Source organism: Pinus tabuliformis, chromosome 7 (genome assembly GCF_031772625.1).
Source record: "Pinus tabuliformis cultivar Carrire ecotype Pingquan chromosome 7, CPIR1, whole genome shotgun sequence".
Lineage (NCBI taxonomy): Eukaryota > Viridiplantae > Streptophyta > Pinopsida > Pinales > Pinaceae > Pinus > Pinus tabuliformis.
In genome coordinates, this window is record NC_142293.1 from 1,154,742,288 (window position 1) to 1,154,765,289 (window position 23,002).

Consider the following 23,002-nt stretch of genomic DNA (forward strand, 5'->3'; position numbering starts at 1 on the left):
AATGACAAAAATAAAAAAAATTAAGCTATGGAAAACATAAATGCATTTATGCCAATATTTTTGTGTAAATTAATATTTATCATTTGAAAAAAAAAAAATATTAAATCATTTTATTTTGTTGGCTTGACAGATTAGGAATTTGAACCTTGAATTTCATGATTTATATAGTATTTTCTTGTCATCACCAAGTGAGATGTCCCTCATGGGCCAATATATTAAACATTAACACGCAAATGGTTGTTCAATTATACACTTTATTGTGGGTAGCCATATAAATTAAATCGCTGCTAAATGTGAATAACCATCCATCCAAAACAAGAATTAAAATGTTTACTTCATGATACATCTCACATTGTCAAGATAAAAAAATAATCATAAAAATTATCTAAATTATAACTTTTAGATTATTATTATTAATAATTATTATAAAATAAATTAATATATAAGTTACAATATATATAAAAGCATGTAACAATATTTTTAACTATGGACATTCACTCTCACTTTACTATGTAATATTTAAACTATAAATGCACTTTGTTATAATACTATGGGCCTAGACCATGGGTTATCAATACAAAATGCCTGAGAAACTACGACTCATTTGGTTTGGCATTTTCGATATGAACTATTTTTTAATTAATCAATTTAATTAAAAGATATAGATTCAATGATCCAAAAACAACTCATTTGGTTTGGCATTTTCGATATGAACTATTTTTTAATTAATCAATTTAATTAAAAGATATAGATTCAATGATCCAAAAAAATTATGGGATATTTGGCCTATAAAAATTTACCATTCAAAACATCTTTTTAAAAAATATATATAGTTGATTGGAAAATATATTATGAAGAAGGCCAAAAGTAAAAGGGTTAAATTATGGGAAAAATAAAATGCATTTACACCAATATTTTTGTAAATTAATACTTATTATTTTAAATATAAATATATTAAATCTTGATGATTGTTCAGTTATATACATTATTGTTGGTACAATATTTAATTAGCGAATCCTTATAAATTAAATGGTTGCTAAATGTCTATAGGTATTGATCCATGATAAGTATAAAACACCTACTTCATTGGTAATATAAGAAAAAGCTCATAAAAATTAACCAACTATTACTATTATTATTATTAAACAAATTAATATATAAGTTAAAAGATATATAAATTATTCCATGGATAACATCTCAATTGGTGATTAATTTATTATAGAGTATAATGTAAACAATGAGTTTCAAGGTTCAAATCCTCCAATTATATATATATATATATATATATATATATATATATATATATATATGGATATTACTCATAATTAGAAGGAAAGAAAATAAATAACTATTTTTGAGATAAATCTTGATATTTGATTTGTGACTATTATTAAGAATATTGAAGAATATTTATTGAACATTAAATCCCTCCTTTCCACCTAATAATTTGTAACCCTCCTCCATACTATAGTTAAAAAAAAATTACATCACAAGATAAATGAACAAAAATTTACATCATAAGATAAATGAACATAACATAAGTGAGACACAACCTACACCATTATTGTAAAAGTTATCATAGTTAAATTTATATGAGGGATAAATTAACTAGATCACATATCCTTATTCGAGCCCTTAATTTTTATACCGCACTTTGATTACATTTCGATATCAGCCCAAGGAAGTTGTTATTATGATAAAGTTATTAATATGGTATATTCAACATCAGCGGAATAGCAAGACTTAAGTTTAATTTATTGTATTAATGATGCCCACCTAGAAACTTCTCGAATTTCCTCCTAGCTGTTGTGCGTTGGACACTTGGTCTCTCCCACATCGTTGATTAGTTTTTTTTATTAATGATTATGTTGTTGGAGATTGTAGTTAGGGAATTACCCCCTCCCAAACCCTCACTTGAGTTTTCATTTGGTTGTCACTCCGGAGTATGGCGACGCTCTACAACTTGGGTCAGTTTGGTCCTTACTATGTGGACCATTTCTTCAACCTCGGTGCCACATGCGCGACTTCATCCTCTGGTAACCTCTTAACCACTGGAACTAATTAGTTTGAGGGTTTTTCTTACTCTCAGAAGTTTGTGAAATTTATTTTGTCGCCACGTTATAGAATCAACAAATGTTCAAATGTGGAGTTGCGACATCACTTTCTATAGGTAAGTTAACACTCATGCCATTCGACCACATTACTTCCTTTCGTTTCATTTTGGTTGAAGCTAAGAAGGGTTTTGTCTTGTCCACAAGATCGAAAATCACTAATCCTTTCCCTCAAGTATACTAAATGTGATTTTACGCAAGCTTCCTTCAACCTTGTTTTTAAAGCATGCATTTTTCTAAACTGTTTCCCTTCGGTTTGTGATGGATGAAGGTATAACCCTCCAACCCTTGGTGGTTAGTTAGTCTCTGTGTGCCTCCTATACATGCAAAGGAAACTAAAACACCAATTACTTACCAGGAATTTTATGAGAACCATTGAGGGTTCTATATCGAGATATTGCTTCTCTTTGCCCTTTCAGCGTCCATAATTGAAACAGGGTTAGGATTCTGTTATGCCGACAAGTTCTCTTAAATTTGGATTATTTTTGTTGCAGCTTCCCATAGGGACCGATACTGTAAAGTTAATATAGGGACTTAAGGCCAGATTTCTTGTTCACAGTCATTCTAATTTATTTCCATGGTTGATATATTTTCTATGAAATTATTTTGCTAAGAACATTATCAAGCATGTATGCTTTTATTACTGGTTGAGAGCTTCAGGTTAAAGTTTAGGTTTAATTTAAGATTATCAACTACACCATCACTCGGCGGGAATGTTCCTCAAATGTTAATCACATTTTATTAACAGTTTTCTCTTGTAGTGGGTATCAGAATTTTTTGGATATAATGTTAGGGGTTTGTTGAGCCTCATACTTTCCTCTATCACTTTTATAATATTTCACCTGCATAAGGGTTTGGTTATCTTTCTATGGAAATAAATCTATTCCCTTTTATTTAATTTGGCTTTCACTATCGAGCACTAAAGCTAAATGGGATTCCAATTATGTTACTATTGCATAATTTTCTAGTTGATATACTGCATCCCATGCAATGTATTCTAGCTTGAAGTTTCATATGTTATATATTCTTGTAAAATTTTGGGTTATCTTACCAGTTTACAAATGTTTGAATATTTTCCACCAACATTTAATTCAACCTTTAATGGTTTTATAATCTGTAACATGGAATCCTTACTAGCCCCTGTCCTCTTAGGTATCAAATTGTTTGGGCTTTAGGTTACTGTGTGAGGACCAAAATAATCGATACTACCAACATAATCTTGTCTTATTTCCTTACCAAACCTTATCCTCACAAGGTAACAATTTTAATTCCACCTACAACCATTCGAAACACTCCTGTAGAATTCTATTATCAATCTAGCATAAAACTCTTATTGTTTTATCTTAATCTATATACTTGTGAGCTTTCATACATGAAACATAATTCATACATGTTTTATTGTGACTATAATACCAAAAAGAAGATTAATTATTAACTTTTGTAAAGTACTTATCTGCTTATTGTATCTTGGAATAATTCAATTACAAGACCACCCTCCACCCTTCCAATGATATTGGCAATGACATTGGAATCTCCCCCCGAGCTTCCACTACCAGAGCAGTTCCCAACTGGGTCAACTTTGTAGACCTCAAGAACCCTCAGATTATAGTCCAAAGTTATTGGTATGGGGTACTCCACTAGGTCCAGCCCAGCTCAAGAAATTCCCTCCACCTGCAACATACAACTTCTCCTTCTTGGTGTGATCTTCTTTCTGCTTTCTCTTATCAAATAAAAATTAAAAATGAATAACCCTTTTCCTCTCCACTGAGACCCATTTATCTACCAAGAGAGGAAACAAATAACCATAACTGCTTAATTGTCTAGTAGTTAGACAACTCTTTTTAGGGTCTCTCCCTTTCGATTTTACAGTCATGTCTATACATCTATCAACTTGTATAATTTCACATACACACACACACACACAGATATATATAATCAATTAGTTTTCTTTTCTTTTAGTTACGCGAGCTTCCCTCTTAAGTTCAGATATATAAAAATCTCATAACAAGGTAATTAACCAGAATTTTAGTAACAAAATAATTACCAAATACTTTGTATAGGGGTGTGACATCTTCCCCCTCTTTTTGTAAACACCATACTCGGTGTTCTAATCTTGTCCACGGAATAGGTCAAGGTAAGTCTGTCGCATTAATTCTTGATCCTCCCAAGTAGCCTCCTCTAGGCTAAAATCTTTCCACTACACTTTAACTTGGGTGATAACTACTCTTTTCAACATTGTTTATCTTTGTTCAAGAATAATCATGGGTTCTACAAGAAAATCTTCGTCGTGTTCGACCTGCATGACATACATAATATAATTTTATTTCCATTAAGTCATGAACTTCAAAACAAGCATACATCATGAGACTCAGTTTAAGTACCCTTATATCTTACCAATTTATGATGTGTCTGGGGTCATATATATATTTATTAAGCAGAGAGACATGAAACACATTATGAACACAGATATAACTTGGTAAAGAAAGCATGTATGATACTGGTATGATTCTCTCCAATATTTGGAAATGTCCATAGTAGCGGGGCACTAGGTTTTTACTCCTAACCCACCTGAGGGTACTCCTTTTGGGCTCAACCCTCACATATACATGGTCACCCTCCTGGAATTCTTTCTGGGTTCTTTTCTTGTCTGCATAATATTTTTGTCTGTCTTATGTGGATTTTAAATTTTGTTGTACCCTCTTCACCACTTGCTCCATATCTGTTAAGAGATCAGGTCGTAAAATTAACTTGTCTTCCAAACCAATCCAGTTGATAGGAGTTCGACATCTTTTCCCATACATTCCCTCAAAAGGACTCATCTTTTGTGACTCGGGATAACTATTCTTGGAGGGGAACTCTACTAAATGAAGTTACTCTTCCCATTTTATCGGATACCGCATTACATACATTCGAAACATGTCTTCCAATACTTGATTAACCAGTTCAGTTTGCCCATCCGTTTGTGGGTGATATGTTGTACTAAATTAGACTTGGGTACCCAATCCGGTAAAGAGAGCCTTCAAAAACATAGATGTGAACTTTACATCTTGCTCAAAAATGATTACTCTTGATATTTCGTGCAACCGAAATACTTCCCACATGAATACATTTGGAATTTGAATGACCTAGAATGTAGATTTAACAAGAAACTTTGCTCAATTTATCCATAACTACCATAATCAAGTCATTTTTCTTCTTAGACCGTGGCAAGCCTGTTATAAAATCCAATGTAATAGTGTACCACTTCCATTCAGGTACAAATACGGTATGAAGTAGTCTAGTTAGGTGCTGGTGTTCCACCTTGACTTGCCGACATTCTAAGCACTTAACTAAATACTCCAGAATATATTTCCTCATACCAGGCTAGAAATAGTTCTTCTTCATTGCAGAAAACAATTTATGATATCCGGGATGTGCGGTGTAAGGGCTTCGATGAAATTCATCCAACGAAATTTTTTTAACCACCATTTGGTTGGGAACATATATTCTCCCCTTAAAAGTTAATAAAGTATACTCATTTATATCATAATCAAATTTTTGTCCTGCATTTTTCATTTCTTTACTTTATTGCCACAAATTGATACTTGGGATCTCTGAGGGTAGCTTCTTTGATTTTCTAAGAACAATCAACCTCTACTCGACTATAGGTAATTTCATACAAATGGTGTAGTTTCCTACTCAATGTATCTGCTATGTGATTTTCCTTCCCTTTTAAATGTTTTATGTCGAAATCAAACTCACTTAAGAATGCATTACACCTAGCCTGACGAGAATTTAAGTTAGGCTTCTTTAAAAAATTGGTTAAACTACTATGATTCCTCATCAACAAAATTTTTTCCCCAATAGAGAATGTCGCCAAACCTTAAGGGCATGAATGATTGCAGTTAACTCCAGGTTATAGGCCAAATATCTTTGCTTGTGCTCTTTCAACTTGCGGGATTCATAAGCTATGACCCTTCCATCTTGCATTAAAACAGCTACAATACCCTCTTGGAAAGCATCTGTACACACTGTAAATTCCTTGCCCAGGTCTGCAATTTTAGCACGGGGATCGTTTTTAATAGATGTTTCAGCTTTTCAAAGTTGCAATGACATTCTTCTATCCACCTGAACACTTTTCGTTTCTTTTTCAAGCAAGTGATAGGATAATCAATCCTATAAAATCATTTAATAAAACCACAGTAATATCTGGTGAAACCCATAAAGGACCTGATATCTGCCACGTTCTTGGGAACAAACTAGTTCATGATGGTTCTAATCTTTTCAGGGTCCACTACCAAGCCTTCAGAGGAAATACCATGTCCCAAATATTGAATTTCTTCCTTAAAGAAATCACATTTGATGAATTTAGCGTAGAGATGATATTCTCTTAGTGTTTACAGCACTATTTGAAGACTTATGTTCTTCTTCCTTGAATAAATTAGAAGATCATATATGAAGATTAAGACAAACTTATCGAGATAAGGATGAAAAATACCATTCATCAGGTTCATGAATGTGGTTGGGGCGCTGGTAAGACAAAACAATAAAATAACGAACTCATAATGACCATAGCGGGCTCAAAATGTTGTCTTGTGGATATCCTCCTCTTTTATCCTGATCTGGTGATAGCGTGACCGGTTAGAAAACACGGTAGCTCCTTTTAGCTAGTCAAACAAATCGTCTATTCTTGGTATAGGGTACCTATTTTTAACAGTCAATTTATTCAATTGTCAGTAGTCAATGTACAACTAGAAGGTACCATATTTCTTCTTTATGAATAACACAGGGGCTCCCCAAGGGGACACACTTGGTCAGATATATCCTTTCTCGAGTAACTCCTGTAGTTGTAGTTTTAATTCTGTTAACTCATGGATGCTCATACGATAAGGAGTTTTCGATATCAGGGCTGTTCCTGCAACTAACTCTATACTAAAATCTACATTTCGCTTAGATGGTAATCCCGGTATCTCCTCCGGAAATACGTCTACAAATTCTTGTATTACAGGTATTTTTTCTAGAGCTATTATTTTATATTTGGAATTAGTATATCCAACCTACACCACATAGGTTTGACAACATTTCCGCATACACTTGCTTAACTAGTTGGCTGTGATGGGTCACAACTTTAAACCCCTCTGAATACCTTGCATAGCCTTCCAATTTCCTTCATCAGTAAGGAAAATAACACTATTTTCCTTACGGTTTACTAGGAACCAATGCTTCTCGAGATAGTCCATGCCAATTAGAACATCATAAGATCCCAAGGGTAGTACATTTAAGGTCTCGTTAACTTGTTTTCCTTCTATTTCAACAGGGAAATTTTCTATTTTAGCGACAACCCTATGCTTTTCCCCAATGGCTAGTTGCAGTAACCAGGGATTTTTAAATTTAATACTTTGCAAATGGCTTAACTTAACTACCTTAGGATTAATGTTTCTCAAACTGGCACTAGGGTCTATTAAAATTGAGACAAAGTGATTAGCTATTTTACCTTCAAATTCCACCATCATTGGTTGATACTCCAGTTGATGATCTTTCAAAGTAGCATTGATTCATGGAATATTCCTTGCTACCTCTCCTACCGTAGAGGCTTCCTGGAGGTTAGAAGCTGGTTCTATTATGGTACAGTTATTACAATTTTTATAATAGTGGGGATCCCCATAGCCCCAACATTGCAGAGGAGGCTTTGATGGTTGGTTTAACTCTAGCTTGGTTGACACTTCTATTTGTTTATTTTCATCAAACATTCGATTCTTCTACAGATTCCTTCCAAGTGGTCCATTAAACTACTTTCTATGTACCCCTTTGTTTACAAAGCTTTAACATTCCTAGAGTTCTAGAAATTTTTCTGTCCTTTCTTATTTGGCCACCCTTTGTCAAATTCCCCTTTCTGCTTCATCTGTTGGTAGCAAATTTAAGCCTTCCATATGGCCTCATCCATGGTCTTTGTATTTTTTAATTCGAACTTATCCTTCATGAATTCTAGCAAATTTTTGGTAAAATGTTTCACCTTGGCCTTCTCCTCTCAAATATAGGGAACATATCTTAACAATGAAGTAAATTTCGTAATAAATTCATCCATCATCCATTGTCCCAACCTCAAATCATGGAATTATTTTTATTTTTAGTCGTAAAGGCATTGTGCCAACTATTTATCCTTAAAATGTTTCTGATAATTGTCCCATGTCACCTCTTTCTCATCAATCCCTCGTACTATTTTAATTTCCTCCCATGAGAGTGTGGCTTTGCTTTGTAGCTAATAAATTGCTAATCTAGAGTTAAGATTGTCATCATAATCATAGATTTGAAAATATGTATTCATGTTAATAAAGCAAGCTTCAACAACCTCTTCCTTCTCTCCATCAAATGTTGGAGGTTTAATTTTTTAAATTCCCCTTGGAGCTCAACTTTCTGTTTTTTATTTAGTCTTCCACTTGAGGCATTTTCTGATTCTTCTTCATTTTCAATTCGACCTACTTCAGCCTCTAGGTGTTCTTCCCCCTGCCGCTACATCTCAAGCCTGTTTCCATCCTCCAGATTGACATTTAGATGTTGTTGCTTCTACTTATCTGATAGGCTCTTCATAATACTCACTAGCTCGAGCCTCAACCTTTCATTATCAACCCCGATATTTTTCATTTCAACTCGCGGTTGTTGTACTATCTCATTTTAATAGTTTATTTGTATTATGAGTGTTTTCACATAACTAGACCAACATTTCCAGTGGGGCTTCCATGTGAGATCGTAACCCAACTCATCTTGATGATCACCCTGGTGGGGTGACTCTCGCTCCTCTTCTCATGTTGGTTTTTTCTTCTCTCTCTGTTTGTAACAATAAAACTTCTGTTAAAACAATAACACTTCTATTAATTCTTGATCACCCATTCAGGCCTCAACTTTGTAACCTCGCTCTGATACCTATTGGGTGCGGAGCCTGATTATCTTATGTATTCAAAGGTTTCATCTGGATGTATACCGCAGGAAGACTGTACACCCCTCCACGTGGGGGGGTGCGGGGGGGGGGCTTGTCCCCCCCATGGGGGTCCAGGGGCCAACGGTCCCCAGGCGGAGGTTCGGGAGCAGCGCCCCCGAAGCTAAAAATAGATGTAAAATTGTCTTGTAAAAGTCTAGTAATTGCTAGTCAATCTGGGCCATTCATTAGGCGGATGATCTGACGGTAGAAGTTATGTTTAATTTAGGGTTTTTTTCCCCAGAAGGCAACCCCTCACTATATATGAGGGAATTGTATTGCCTCTATGTATATCTGTATTCTGAGTGAGGAAGAGAGAGGAGATTGAGAGCAAAGAGGGTGTTACAACGGATTTGCTGTAGGTTGTATCTCTTTAGTTTGTTGGATAATATAAAAGGAAGGACTGGTTGTTTCTCCATGGACGTAGCCCAAACTAGGTGAACCACGTATATCTGTGTCTCTCTTGTTTTATGTGTTTTCTGTGTTTATATTTCTGCAATTTTTGATGTGTTCCATTGCTCTGTAATATATAATTTTCTAAAAATACCAACTATAGCCCTCATCCATAATATAGTTAAAAATAAAATTACATCACAATATAAATGAATATAACATAACCGAGACTCAAGCTACACCATTATTGTAAAAGTTATCAGGGTTAAATTTATATGAGGGTTAAATTAACTAGATCACATATCCTTATTCGAGCCCTTAACTTTTATACAACACTTTGATTAGATTTCACTGTCGACCTAAGGAAGTTATTATTATGGTAAAGTTATTAATATGGTATATCGGACATCAGCAAAATAACAAGACTTGAGTTTAATTTATTGTATTAATGTTGCCCACTTAGAAACTTCACGAATTTCCTCCCTACGGTCATGCGTTGGACACTTGGTGTCTCCCACAACGTTGATTAGTTTTTTTATCGATGGTTCTGCTTTCGGAGATGGTAGTTATGGCATTACCCCCTCCCAAACCCTTTATTGTTTTTTCATTTGGCTTCCGCTCGAGAGTATGGTGCTGCTCTGCAACCGGGGTCGGTTTAGTCCTTACTAAGCAAACCATTGCTTCATCCTCAGTGTCACATGCACGACTTCATCCTCCGGTAAGCTCTTAACCACTGGAACTTCTTAGTTTGAGGGTTTTTCTTACTCTCAGAAGTTTCTACAGGTAAGTGAACACTCATGAAATTCACCAACATTACTTCAATTTGTTTTGTTTGGTTGAAGCTAAGAGAGGTTTTTCATTGTCCATGGTTTCTAACTGGTTTGAAAATCACTCACCCTTTCCCTCAAGTATACTAAATGTTACTTTACCCGAGCTACCTTCAACCTTGTTTTTAGTGCATCCATTTTTTTGAATTGATTCCCTCTGGTTTGTGATGGGTTTAGAGATAACCATCTATCCCTTATTGTTTAGTTAGTATATGGGCACCTCTTGTACATGAAAAGGAAACTAAAACACCAATTTCTTACTAGGTACTTTTAGAAAACTCCTGAGGGTTCTATATCGGGATATTTCTTCTGTTTTCCTTTCCGGATTCCATAATTAAAATAGGGTTAGGGTTCATTATGCCCGACAGGTTCTCTTGAATTTAGATGAATTTTGTTGCGACTTCCCATAAGGATTGATACTATAAAGTTAATATAGGGACTTAAGGCCATATTTCATGTTCACAGCCGTTCTAATTTATTTCCATTGTTCATATCTTTTGTGTGAAATTATTTTGCTAAGAACATCACCAAGCATGTACACTTCTATTAGCAGTTGAGATCTTCAGGTTTAATTTAAGTTATCAATTATGTCAACACCTAGCGACAATGATTTCCTCAAATGTTAAGCACATTTTATTAATAGTTTTCTGTTGTACTGTGTATAAGAATTATTTGGAGATAATGTTAAGGGTTTGCTGAGCCTTGCACTTTCCTCTATCACTTTTTTAATATTTCACCTGCATAAGGGTTTTATTATCTCTGTATGGAAGAAAATCTATTCCCTTTTATTTAATCTAGTTTTCACCATCGAGCACTAAAGCTAAATGGGATTCCAATTATGTTACTACTCCATAATTTTCTAGGTGATATATTGCATCCTATGCAATGTATTCTGGCTTGATGTTTTATATGTTATATATTCTTGTAAAAATTTTGGTTACCTTACATGTTTACAAATGCTTGAAGGCTTCCACCAACATTTAATTCTTCCTTTAATGGTTTTCTAATATGTAACACATAATCCTTACTAGTCCCTTGTCCTATTAGGTATCATAATGTTTGGTCTTCCGGGTTACTATCTGAGGACCGAACTAACTAGTACTACCAGCATAATCTGGTCTTGTTTCCTTGTCAAACCTTAACCTCACGAGGTAACAATTTTACTTCCACCTACAACCATTCAAACATTCCTTTCTAGATAGTCACTTTTGTTGGATTCTGTTATTGATCTAGCATAAAGGTCTTATTGTTTTCTCCTAATCTATATATTCGCAAGCTTTCATATAAGAAAAAAAATTCATACAGGTGTTATTCTAACTATAATACCAAAAACAAAATTAATTATTAACTTCTGTAAAGTAATTTTTAACTTATTGTAGCCTAGAAGAACTCAATTAAAAGAGCACCTTCAACCCTTCCAACGAGATCAAAAATGATGTCTGAATGTCCCCTTGAGCTTTCACTACCAGCGCAGTTCCCAACTCAGTCAAATTTGTAGACCTCAAGAACCCTCAGATTCTAGTCCAAAGTTATTAGTATGGGGTATTCTACTGGGTCTAGCTCAACTCAGGAAATTCTTTCCACCTACAACATACAACTGCTCCTTCTTGGTGTGATCTTTTTTCTTCTTTCTCTTCTCAAAGAAATATTAAAAAGAATTTTCCTCTCCACTTGGACCCATTTATCTCCCAGGAAAGGAAACGAAGAACTATAACTGCTTAAATGTCTGATATTTAGACAACTTCATTTAGGGTCTCTCCCTTTTGAGTTTCTAGTCATATATATACATCTATCAACATGTATAATTTCATACATACTATATATATGAAAAATCAATTAGTTTATTTTCTTTTAATTAAGCAAACTTCCCTCTAAGTTCAGATACATAAAAATCTCATAACAAAAAAATTACCAAATACTATATATCAGAGTGTGAGATAAGAATTACCAAATACGATATATCACAGTGTGAGATAAGAATTACCAAATACTATATATCAGAGTGTGAAATAATTATTGATAGTTATGCCAAAATAAAACTAATAACAAAATTACTTATATTTAATTTTTAAAATATTTTTATATAATACTTTATATAATTTAAAATAAAATATTAAAAACTTAGAGGCAACTTCATTCGAGATTGATTGTAATGTTATGAAATGCTATATAAATCATAAAAATCAAAATTCAAATCCGCTTTTTAATATATATATATATATATATATATATATATATATATATATATATATATATATATATATATATATATATATATATATATATATATTTCTATAAAACATTTGAAACATGTAATAAGATATTACTTTACTCGTAAATAATTACAAAATAAAAAAAATTATAAACTTATCGTGTGCTTCCTTAAAAATTAATATTTTGAATTTCAAATTATTAATTTGTATTTCTGTGAAACATAACATAGATAACTTCCAATAAGAATGTGGTTTGCTTGCTACAAGAATGTTATTGGTTTGGAATGAAAAATTCATATATAAAGGGTCTAATAAAATTAGATTTAATTGTTATATATTTTTTAAAAGTAATTCACTTTAATTCGTTAAGCAAATTTTGGAAAGAGACGCGCACACGAAATAGTGGCATTGTGAGATTTTTCAGGTGATAGTTTTAGATAATATATTGATTGAAGATATTTTTTTCAGGCCGAAAAAAGCTATATTTCATTTATATCAGTAATATAAACAATAATATAATATCAGTTTATCTGATCTTTGAAAATTAGAAACATACAAGATATTTAATCCCAAGGCACAAGCCAGAACTGAAATACATAAATGTTCCACATATTTGAGCTTAAAATAGGATTGGCATAAGCCAAAAACTTCCCAAAAAGATTGAGCAACATCTGAACCAGACTTCCTAATGAAATCAGGATTGAATCTATGGTGGACACGCAGCCCATAGCAAATCACAGTCAGCAAAAAGAAACGGGACCTGGCATACTGCTTCCAGCAACAGAATATGTAAACACACATGAAGAACCTGCGATCACTGGAATAGCATGATTAGCGAATGGAAACCTTCATCTACCAGAGAGATATATCAGAGCTTTTTATAAACAAAACCAGAGAAAGATGAAAGAGCTAGAATCAAAACAAGGATCAGAAATCAGGAGGGAGAAAGTCTTGAATGGATATAATATTACCCTCAAAAGAAACCTGCAAGAACCATAATCCTAGAGCCCCCAGAGACCCTTTTTGGATAAATCATCTGCAGCATGGTTAAGATCCCTCTTGATATGACGAATGGACACACCCTTAGATCTGTTCCATAAAAGGTTAATCCTTTCAATCCAACCAGAGAGCTGCGGATTCCTTATGATGTTCTTACCACGGAGACCATCAACCAAGACCTTAGAATCACGAAAAATGGAAACATCCTGGAGATTGAGAAAAAGACAAAAATGAAGAAGGCCAGCAAGGGCCATCGCTTCCGCCTTACTGTTTGAACCACTGCCTCCATTCCAGAATAGATGAAAATGACAGTTTTCATTTACCACAATAAAAACCCCGCAGCCACATTGGCCATCCTTTTTAGCCCCGTCAAAGAAGGCTCTCGGCATATCAGACAGGTACTGTTGAAACACACTTTCTTTCTGGACAGGCATCTTAGATGAGCTTTGAGGGATTGATTCAAATATAGAAGTGATGGAGGATAAAATTTCCATGAATTGGGGGACCTTACTATTGAAGACAACCTTATTGCGCCAATTCCATATGCACCATACCGTAATGATGAATATTGATCTCCATGATTTCTTTTGCAGGCTGCACCATAAGAATGCATCAGCAGTCGACGAATGAGACAAGTGTTGGACACCATGGGTATTCTCCAGATTCCACCACAGAAGACGAGTCTTCTTGCAGTCAAAGAATAGGTGGAAATTAGTTTCTTCCTCAACCCAACAGATGGAGCAAACACCCGGACCCTGCCACCCTCTCTTTCTTAAGTCATCCCAAGAAAGATTCCTGTTGTGAAATGCCAGCCAAGAAAACGAGATCATTTTTTAGGGGCAACCTGTTTTCCATAGAATGGGCGGAAAGGACCGCTTGAGAAGAGAAGGAACTTTTCTTATCAAATCCTTGTAAACATCTTTTACTTGGACCTCATATAAAACCTTAGAACTTCTCCAGATGAGATTATCTTATTCCTTTGAACGAAAGATTCCATAATTCCTGAGTTGAAATTTGATTTTGTCCCACTGCAAAGCTATGACTGTAGGCATCCTCATATGTTCAGCTTCCTTCCATCGGGGGATGGGACCAATCCATTCAGCAATAAGACTCTCCCAATAAAAAATACCTTGTCTGTGAAGAAAGTTTAACAGAGAATTCTGAATCTCAATCACTTCAGTACCGCTCATAAAACAATCTTTTCCAATGAGAATATTTTTCCCTGTTTGGAAATGCCAACATAAATTTTCCAGAAAAAACTTGCCAATTTTCCGCAGGCTTTGCCAAATAGGAGATCCCCTAGAAGAGCCTAATTGCTTTCTCCTGAGCCAAAATGCCAAGCTCTTCCTTCTTAGATATTTGAAGCGAATAATGTTACTCCACGGACCCTCCTCAAAAATGCCTCTCCATAGCGTCCTGCATAATAAAGCCTTGCCGAAAGATTTCAATTCTAAGAGCCCCCAGACTCCGAATTTCTTTGGTTTGGAAATGCTGGCTAGAGAAGAGAGATGGAATTTTTTTCCCCACTTGGTCTCCCCAAATAAAGTTCGCTGTGAGCTTGTTCATTGTCAAAATTATGCTTGCTGGGATGGCAAATAAATGAGCCCAATATACCATCAACTGATTTAAAACCGACAAGGATCACTCTGCCTCCAAGAGAGAGATATCTATACTGTGAGACGGAAATCCTCTTATAGAATTTGTCTAAAATCCATCCCCAGTCTGCCTTTTTATAACCTGCGGCTTTTAACTGAAAGCCCAAATATTTCAGCCCAAGCCCAAACATTTCAGCCCATGCCCGATAGGATGGGCTTTGATTAGTATAAAATATTTTTTTTGATTAGTATAAAATATTTTTTTAACATATCTATATATATAATTAAAAAAAAATTGTGAAAAATGATTCGATCCATCTATTAACATATATCATTTTTTGGGCCTGGAGTATGCCCTAAAACTGCTTCTGCTTGGCTAAGAGCTCGTCTTCCTCAGACGTAAGGAAACAGGTTAACGGCCCAAGACCCAGAGGCATCTGGCAGGAGTGAAAGCCTGCTCCCTTACGGACCACCAGCGGGTTATTTCAGGTGGCGTGGTTTTCCTTGATAACAATGATGTGTCAACTGACATTTGCGGATAGCAGCCAGAGATGGCTGTCCTCACTGTTGGTTTGACAAACTGAGTTTGATAGGTTTTTCCACCTTTTGAAAAAAAAAAAAAAAACAAAACATATATCATTTTTAATTTCTATAAAACTTTCTAGGAATAAAAGAATGTAAAACATGTTTAATAGTGAATTTTCAACATAATTTTTTTAAAATAAATTAGATTATATTGATGTAGGTTACGGTGGGGTTAGAAATGTTTTTCGAAAACGGTAACGTAAGATTAAAAAATTCTTGAAGGCGAGATGTTTTCAGGCAAGATTAAACAATATAATGGATAATTTTCTATGTGCATAGTAAAAGTTTTTTGGTTTAATAATTTCAAGTAAGTGACGTTAACCTGGATGCAATTAGTCTTTTTTTTGGTTAATTATATATAAATAAATAAGTAGAAGTGAAATAAGCATTCTACGAATTTTAAAATTTATTTAGATGTGTTGTTTTTGTTGTTGGGAAATTTAATCTTTAATGTTTTTGAACATAAATTTTATATTTACAATAATAAGTAAGATAAATCATAATGATTATTTATACTAGTTGGAACAAATAATTATTGATAAACTTCCTCATTGTACATGTTTCATAAGGATTTCAATATTAAATAAATAATCAATTATTTGGAGTTTTTTTTATATTGGAGAAGTAGAAATTTGAGGGAATTTTTGCCTTGCTAGTTCATTGAGCATTGTCCAATATGTTCTACATCTCACGATAATCAATATTAATTTATAGACAACAAAGCTCACATTGTCTTCTTTCGCAATGGATTCCATCCTATGTCCATGCAAAGATTATCATTGTCCCAAATATGAAAAACTCCATGGCAGGATTTCCAATAGAAGGGTGTAATCCTATTCAAATGCTTATCATGGTTGTTTATATTAGTATTGACTCACTAACAGCTCCCCTACAATTTGACCAAAATGAAGGGGCCTCCATTGAAGTTTTTGGAAAAGTCCCCCTTTATTGCAATTGATTGGTCAATGCTTTTCCCTATTCCCATTATCATGCTTTATATGCTCCATGTTCCTTTGGGGTTTAGTCATGTTCCGATATATCTTTTAATGCTTGGAAGTTGTCCCTTGGTTGTTTGGCATTGAGTGGTTTCGACATAGTCACCTTATTGATGTGCATATCTTTTGATTGGCTTCTTCCACAACCTTCATGATCACATATTGGACATGTTTCCTAATGGATGGAACTTTGCCACATTCCGACAATTTAAAAGTTTGACTGATTTTCAACTCCCTCCTTTGAGTTGTTTGAAAACATTGGTTTACTTGATAATCACGTGGTATATTCATAATACTCGCCCTCTTGTAAATACAAAATGTATAAATTAATGTATAATATATATGTATAAATTTATATATATATGTATATGGATATGTATATGTATATGTATATGTATATGACTTTATATATTTGTAGAAATAACTCAAATTTTGCAATTGCTAATGAATTGAGGCTGAAATTAATAGACACATTTTTTTTTACTGGGGAACCCATCTAGGAAAAACCCATCCTCTATTTATATTATATCATATGAGAACAATGATATATTGCAATCACTGCTTAAATGATTGAAGTTCAATCTTCATTGCAATATTGATCTCGTCCTAAGTCAGCTCTGGACAATACTTAGCTAAAATAGGCCTTATACTTCCTCCTATTTCCTTGCACAATTCCTGCTCCTAAAGAATAGGGAAGCTCCTATTTAGTTGCAAAATTCCTGAGGAAATTAGATCAAATTCTACATTAAAACATTGTACAATCACTATTATACAATAATCATTACATCATGCCTTTTCTCTGCAACTTCACCAGGCAATTCGAATTGCATGCATGACTACAGTTACTTTTCGTAAATTGACTAGTTAACTGAGAGTTAGTTGAGTTTACAACAATTACAACTACTCAATTGAACTCATAGTTATTCTATTCTAGACTAGAGCTTAGATAACGAACTTTTACTAAATATAACACCTCTAGATAGCTAGATCTTAGCCACCAACTTGCACAAAACTCTAATACTAGCCCAAAAACTTGAATTGACTGACCTAACTAAGTGATTTGGCCATGTCACTCCTGCTAACTACCTTATAACTCATCTTGCTTAAGTGGAAATTAAAATTTCCCCATTTGACTAAGGCACAAGTCAAATGAAGCCTTTTGATGATACAATTTAACACCCCCTCTTAGAAAGAAAAGGGTTTTGATCAACCCCAATCTCGCTCCTATGGAACTTAAACTTGCCTCTTAACAAAGTCATTTCAAAATGTCTACATCCTACTCCTCTGTAGGAATCTACATTGTACTGTAACACAACAATCCTCTTATGCACACAATCTGTCATGTGATGGGACCTGATGTCTATATCCTTGGACCTATCATTAAATAATTGATATTGAGATAATTTTATATAACTCTTATTGTCATAGTGGATCAACATAGGCTCCATCCCCTGACTGAAGATATGAACCAATATCTTGCTCATCCAAATAGCCTTGCATGTCACTTGACTAGAAGCCATATATTGGGCCTTTAATAAGTTGAGTGCTACATATCTTTGTTTTATGTTGTACCAAGAAACTACTATTGACCCAACACTGAAGACTGCTCCCAATGTGCTCTTCCTAACTGATGGAATCCTTTCCCAATCTACATCTATGAAGCCTTGGAGCTTCACTCCATCAGTCTACCTATACCGTAAACCAAAGTCTGTTTTCCCTCTTAGGTATCTTAGAACATGTTTTGCTGCTTTTCAGTGAAGCTTGGTAGGATCCACCATGAACTAACTAAGCTAGTTCACTGCAAAACAAGTATTAGGCCTTGTGTTCACCATGTACATAAAGGACCCCACCAACTATCTGTAGATAGTTCCATCTATTGTAGAAGCATCCTCTTTCCTCCAGTTAGTACCTAGATGAGTATCCATGGATTTGAAATCCTACATATGGAATCTCTAGAGGATTTCAGAGGTGTACTTCAGATGTCCAACACATATCTCTCCATCTCCCTGCCACGCCTCTAAGCTAGGGAAGTAGTGCATCAAACCCATATCCTTCATCTCGAACTATCTTTCAATGTCCTCCTTGCAATACTAGATCAACTTGTAATCTACTGTCAGTGTCAAAACATCCACATAGAGAAATAATATGAGTATACATCCATCTACCATAACGTAGTAGATATTGGCATCTACTTCACTGTTAGAGAATCCCAATCCACTGAGATAATAATCTATTTGAGTGTTCCAAGCACGAGGTGCCTGCTTCAGACCATAGAGAGCTCTCTTGATCCTACACACATGTGTCTCCCTACTAAATGTCTTGAACCCCTAAGACTACTCAATGTAGATCTTTTCCTCAACCACTCCATTGAGGAAGGTGGTATTAACATCCATTTTGTGCATCCTCCATCCAAACTATGCTACTAATGCAGGTATGGTCCCGATAGATGAGTATCTTGCCACAAGGAAAAATATCTCCTCATAAAAAATCCCCTCCACTCGTGAGATGCCTTTAGCCACAAATCTGGCCTATTGTACTTCTCAACAATACCATCAGCTGCATGTTTGACCTTATACACCCACCTAGAACCAATAACATATTTTCCCCCAGGTCTAGGCACAACCTCCCAAGAATCATTCTTCATGATAGAGTCATACTCCTCCACCATGGCATCTACCCACACCTGCTAGGAAATATCCTCTTCAAGATAAGATGGCTCAGAATCAATCAACTCTGACATGAGTGTCATATATCTAGTGTATGCATTTGGTGATATCCTCTATTTATGCAAGGATATAGTAGGTCCAACCTACTCCTGAGCTTCCTGCACCAATCTGTCAACCTTCTTGGTCCTCTTCCTCCCTTCTCTTGAAGGCTATATGTGAGAGGGTGCCTCCACATGGTTTTCTCTCTACTCCTCCACTTGTGGCTGCTCCACATCCTCCTCCTGAAATGTGCTCTTTTCTTTGAGTGGGATATAACTTTGTGGATCTGACTAAGGTTTCTCCTTTGGAGCTAGAAGCTCCTCCCCTAGTGGTATGCTCCACTCTTTCTCTAGAGAGATCCTCGTGGAATTATCCTCATCAAATCTAACATCCCTCCTCATAACAACCATCCTGAGTGAGGGCATGTTCACCTAGTAAATATGAGGTGTTTTAGTATAGCCCACAAAGATCCCCCTCTCTGTAGTGGGCTCCAACTTTTTCCTGCTATCGTTGGAGACATGACAATAGACTATGGATTCAAAAATGCAAAAGTAGGAGACATTTGACTTCCTCCTGGTGAAAGCCTCTTCAAGTGTAATCATTCTGACAATTTTGTGAGGGCTCTTATTTTACAAGTAAACAACTGTATTGCAAGTTTTTTCCCATACGGAAACTGGAAATCCATGGTCATGTAACATTGCTCTAGCAGCTCCTACAATGCTTCTATTTTTTCTCTTTGCTACTCCATTTTGTTGTGGGGTGTGGGGTGTAATAAACTCCCTTCTAATAGCCTCCTTGGCACACAATTCTTTGAAGGCATTAGGCACATACTCTCCTCCATTACCACTTCTCAAGGATTTAATTTTCTTTCCAACCTCATTTTCAACTAAGGCTTTAAATTCAACAAGCTTTGAATAAGCCTCATCTTTCTTCTTCATGAAATAGATCCAACATTTGGGAGAAAATCATTTATGAATATTACGTAATACTTGTGCTTTGTATTTGAGACTGTGGAAGATGGCCCACACACATCTGAGTGAACTTGCTCCAAGATTCTCCAGTTCTGGTATCTCAATCCTAGAAGGAGGATTTAACATATTTTCCAAGAGTGCATCCCTTGCAAACATCATGTTGATCGAGGGTGCATTTTGGAATCCGAGTGGTGATTTGTTGCATTATTTTTAAAGCTCCATGGTGTAGGTGTCCCATGCACCTGTACTAAATCTCTCCAACATCTCGACGCTAAACATGTTCTTCCTTGCTACTTAATGCAACACATGCATCCTCGGCTACCTTGTAGATATTTTTAACCCAGACACCAAACAGTTTTACTTGTTCAGTAGCAACATGCTTCAGATAAGCCTTCTCTCTCCTTAACACCACATCATATCCTTTGTCTTCAAGTACAACTACAAAAACTAGATTTTTCATTAAACTAGGCTCATATATTACATTCTTTAGGTGAATATAAGAGTCGAACTCCCTCTTAAAGGAGGAAATTCCAATTCCTTTGGTACTATACCTTCCATCATCTCTAAGCTCTATGTGTAATTGTAGGTCCTTCTCCTCTAAGCTACTGAAGAACTTCTTATTTCCTATCATATGAAATGAAGACCAGAGTCGAAGTACCATACACTACCTCGTACATTACTTTCCATGCAAGCAATGATGGTGAAATCTAACTCGAAGTATGATGTGAGAGTATCTCCTCCTGCTCCTACTACAAGCTTCTTACTAGAATTCTTGTGTGGACAATTGGTTGCATAGTGTCCATACTCATGGCAGTGAAAGAATTTAATTTTCATGAGATCTTTCTCCTTTCCATGGTTCTGGCTAGACTTTCCCTTTCCTTGTGCCTTCTTTCCTTTGGCTTTCTTTCCTTTTCTAGATAAAGTAAAATTTTATTCCTCATCAATTTTGGATGAGACTCCATCTCTAGTGTTTCTTCTAATCTCCTCTTGTACCAAGTCAGACCAAAGTCTCTCCCAATATAGGAGCTTGTGTCTTCCACTAACTGAATCTGGATAGTTGTGCCAGGAATTTGGGAGTCCAAGGAGTAATAATCTCACAAGTTTAGATGGTGGCATTGTCTCTCAAACTCCTCCAAGTTCATCTCTCACTTGACTGAATCTAGATAGGCATTGAACACTAGTTTCATTTTTACTCATTTGAATGTTCTTGAGTTTATTTTTCAATGTCAGCTACCTCGATTCACTGCTTCTTTTTAATATGTCTATGAGAGTTTTCCACATTGCAAAAGTAGTCTCCTTTCCATGCAAATTGAAAGCAACATGGTATTTGACTCCCTCTAGGATAATCCTCCAGATTTTGTAATATCTCTCTTCCACTGAGCCAGTTGTTGTGCATCTGATGCTTCTTGTTTTGGAATATCTATTTTTTTGTATTATAATTCTCCATTGTCATCCATCATAGCTTCCATTATGTCTTTCCAAGCACAAAAAATTGAAGTTCCCTCCAATACACACTCAAGCCTACATCCATTGAAAGACATCGCTCCTATACACAAGAAATACCTATATCACAAATCTGTTATTCAAAATTTCTTTGGGAGATGATCACGAACCTGGTTTCTATGTACCTTTCAATATATCTGATACCATGTAGAAATAACTCAAAAATTTCAGTTTTTAATGAATTCAGACTGAAATCAATAAACACATATTTCTTCTATTAAGTTTTGTGGTAGGAAAATTGACAATAGAAACACATGAAATGATTCAATCAGAATGAACATATTTTTTTTTACTAGGGAAATCAACTCGGAAAAATCCCTCCTTTGTTTGTATTACATCAGATGATAATACTGATCTATTATAATCATTGCTTCAATGTTTGAACCTCAATCTGCATTGTAATATTTATCTCCTCCTGAGTTTACTCTAACTAATACTTAGCCAAAATAGATCTCCTGCTTCCTCCTAATTCCTTGCACAATTCATGCTCCTAATGAATAGGGAAGTTCATATTTCCTTGTACAATTCCTGAGGAAACTAGCTCACCTGGTACATGCAAACATTGTACACTCACTACTATACAATAATGATTACACTATGCTTTTTCTCTCCAACTTGACTAGGAAATTCAAATTTCATGCATGGCTAGGGATATTTTTAATAAATTGACTAGTTTACTGAGAGTTAGTTGAGTTTACAACAATCATAACTACTCAACTAAACTCATGCTAACTCTATTCTAGCATATAGCTCAAATAATTGACTACTAAAGGTAACACTTCTAGATAGCTAGATCTTAGCCACCAACATGCACACAACTATACTTCTAGCCCACAAACTCGAATTGACTGACTTAACTTAGTGATTTTTCTAGGCTACTCCTGCTAACTTCTTGCCAACTCACATTGCGGAAGTGGAAATTCAAATTTCATCATTTAACTAAGACATAAGTCAAATGAAACTTTTTCTTGATAAAATTTAACAATATAATACAATGCCTTGTGTAAATATTGAAATATTATATAAAATTATTAGATATATTATATATACATTATATAAACACAATACATATTTTATGTATATTAAAACTATACATACATACATATTCAAAATTAACCCATATATACATAATATATAGTGAAAACCATATAAT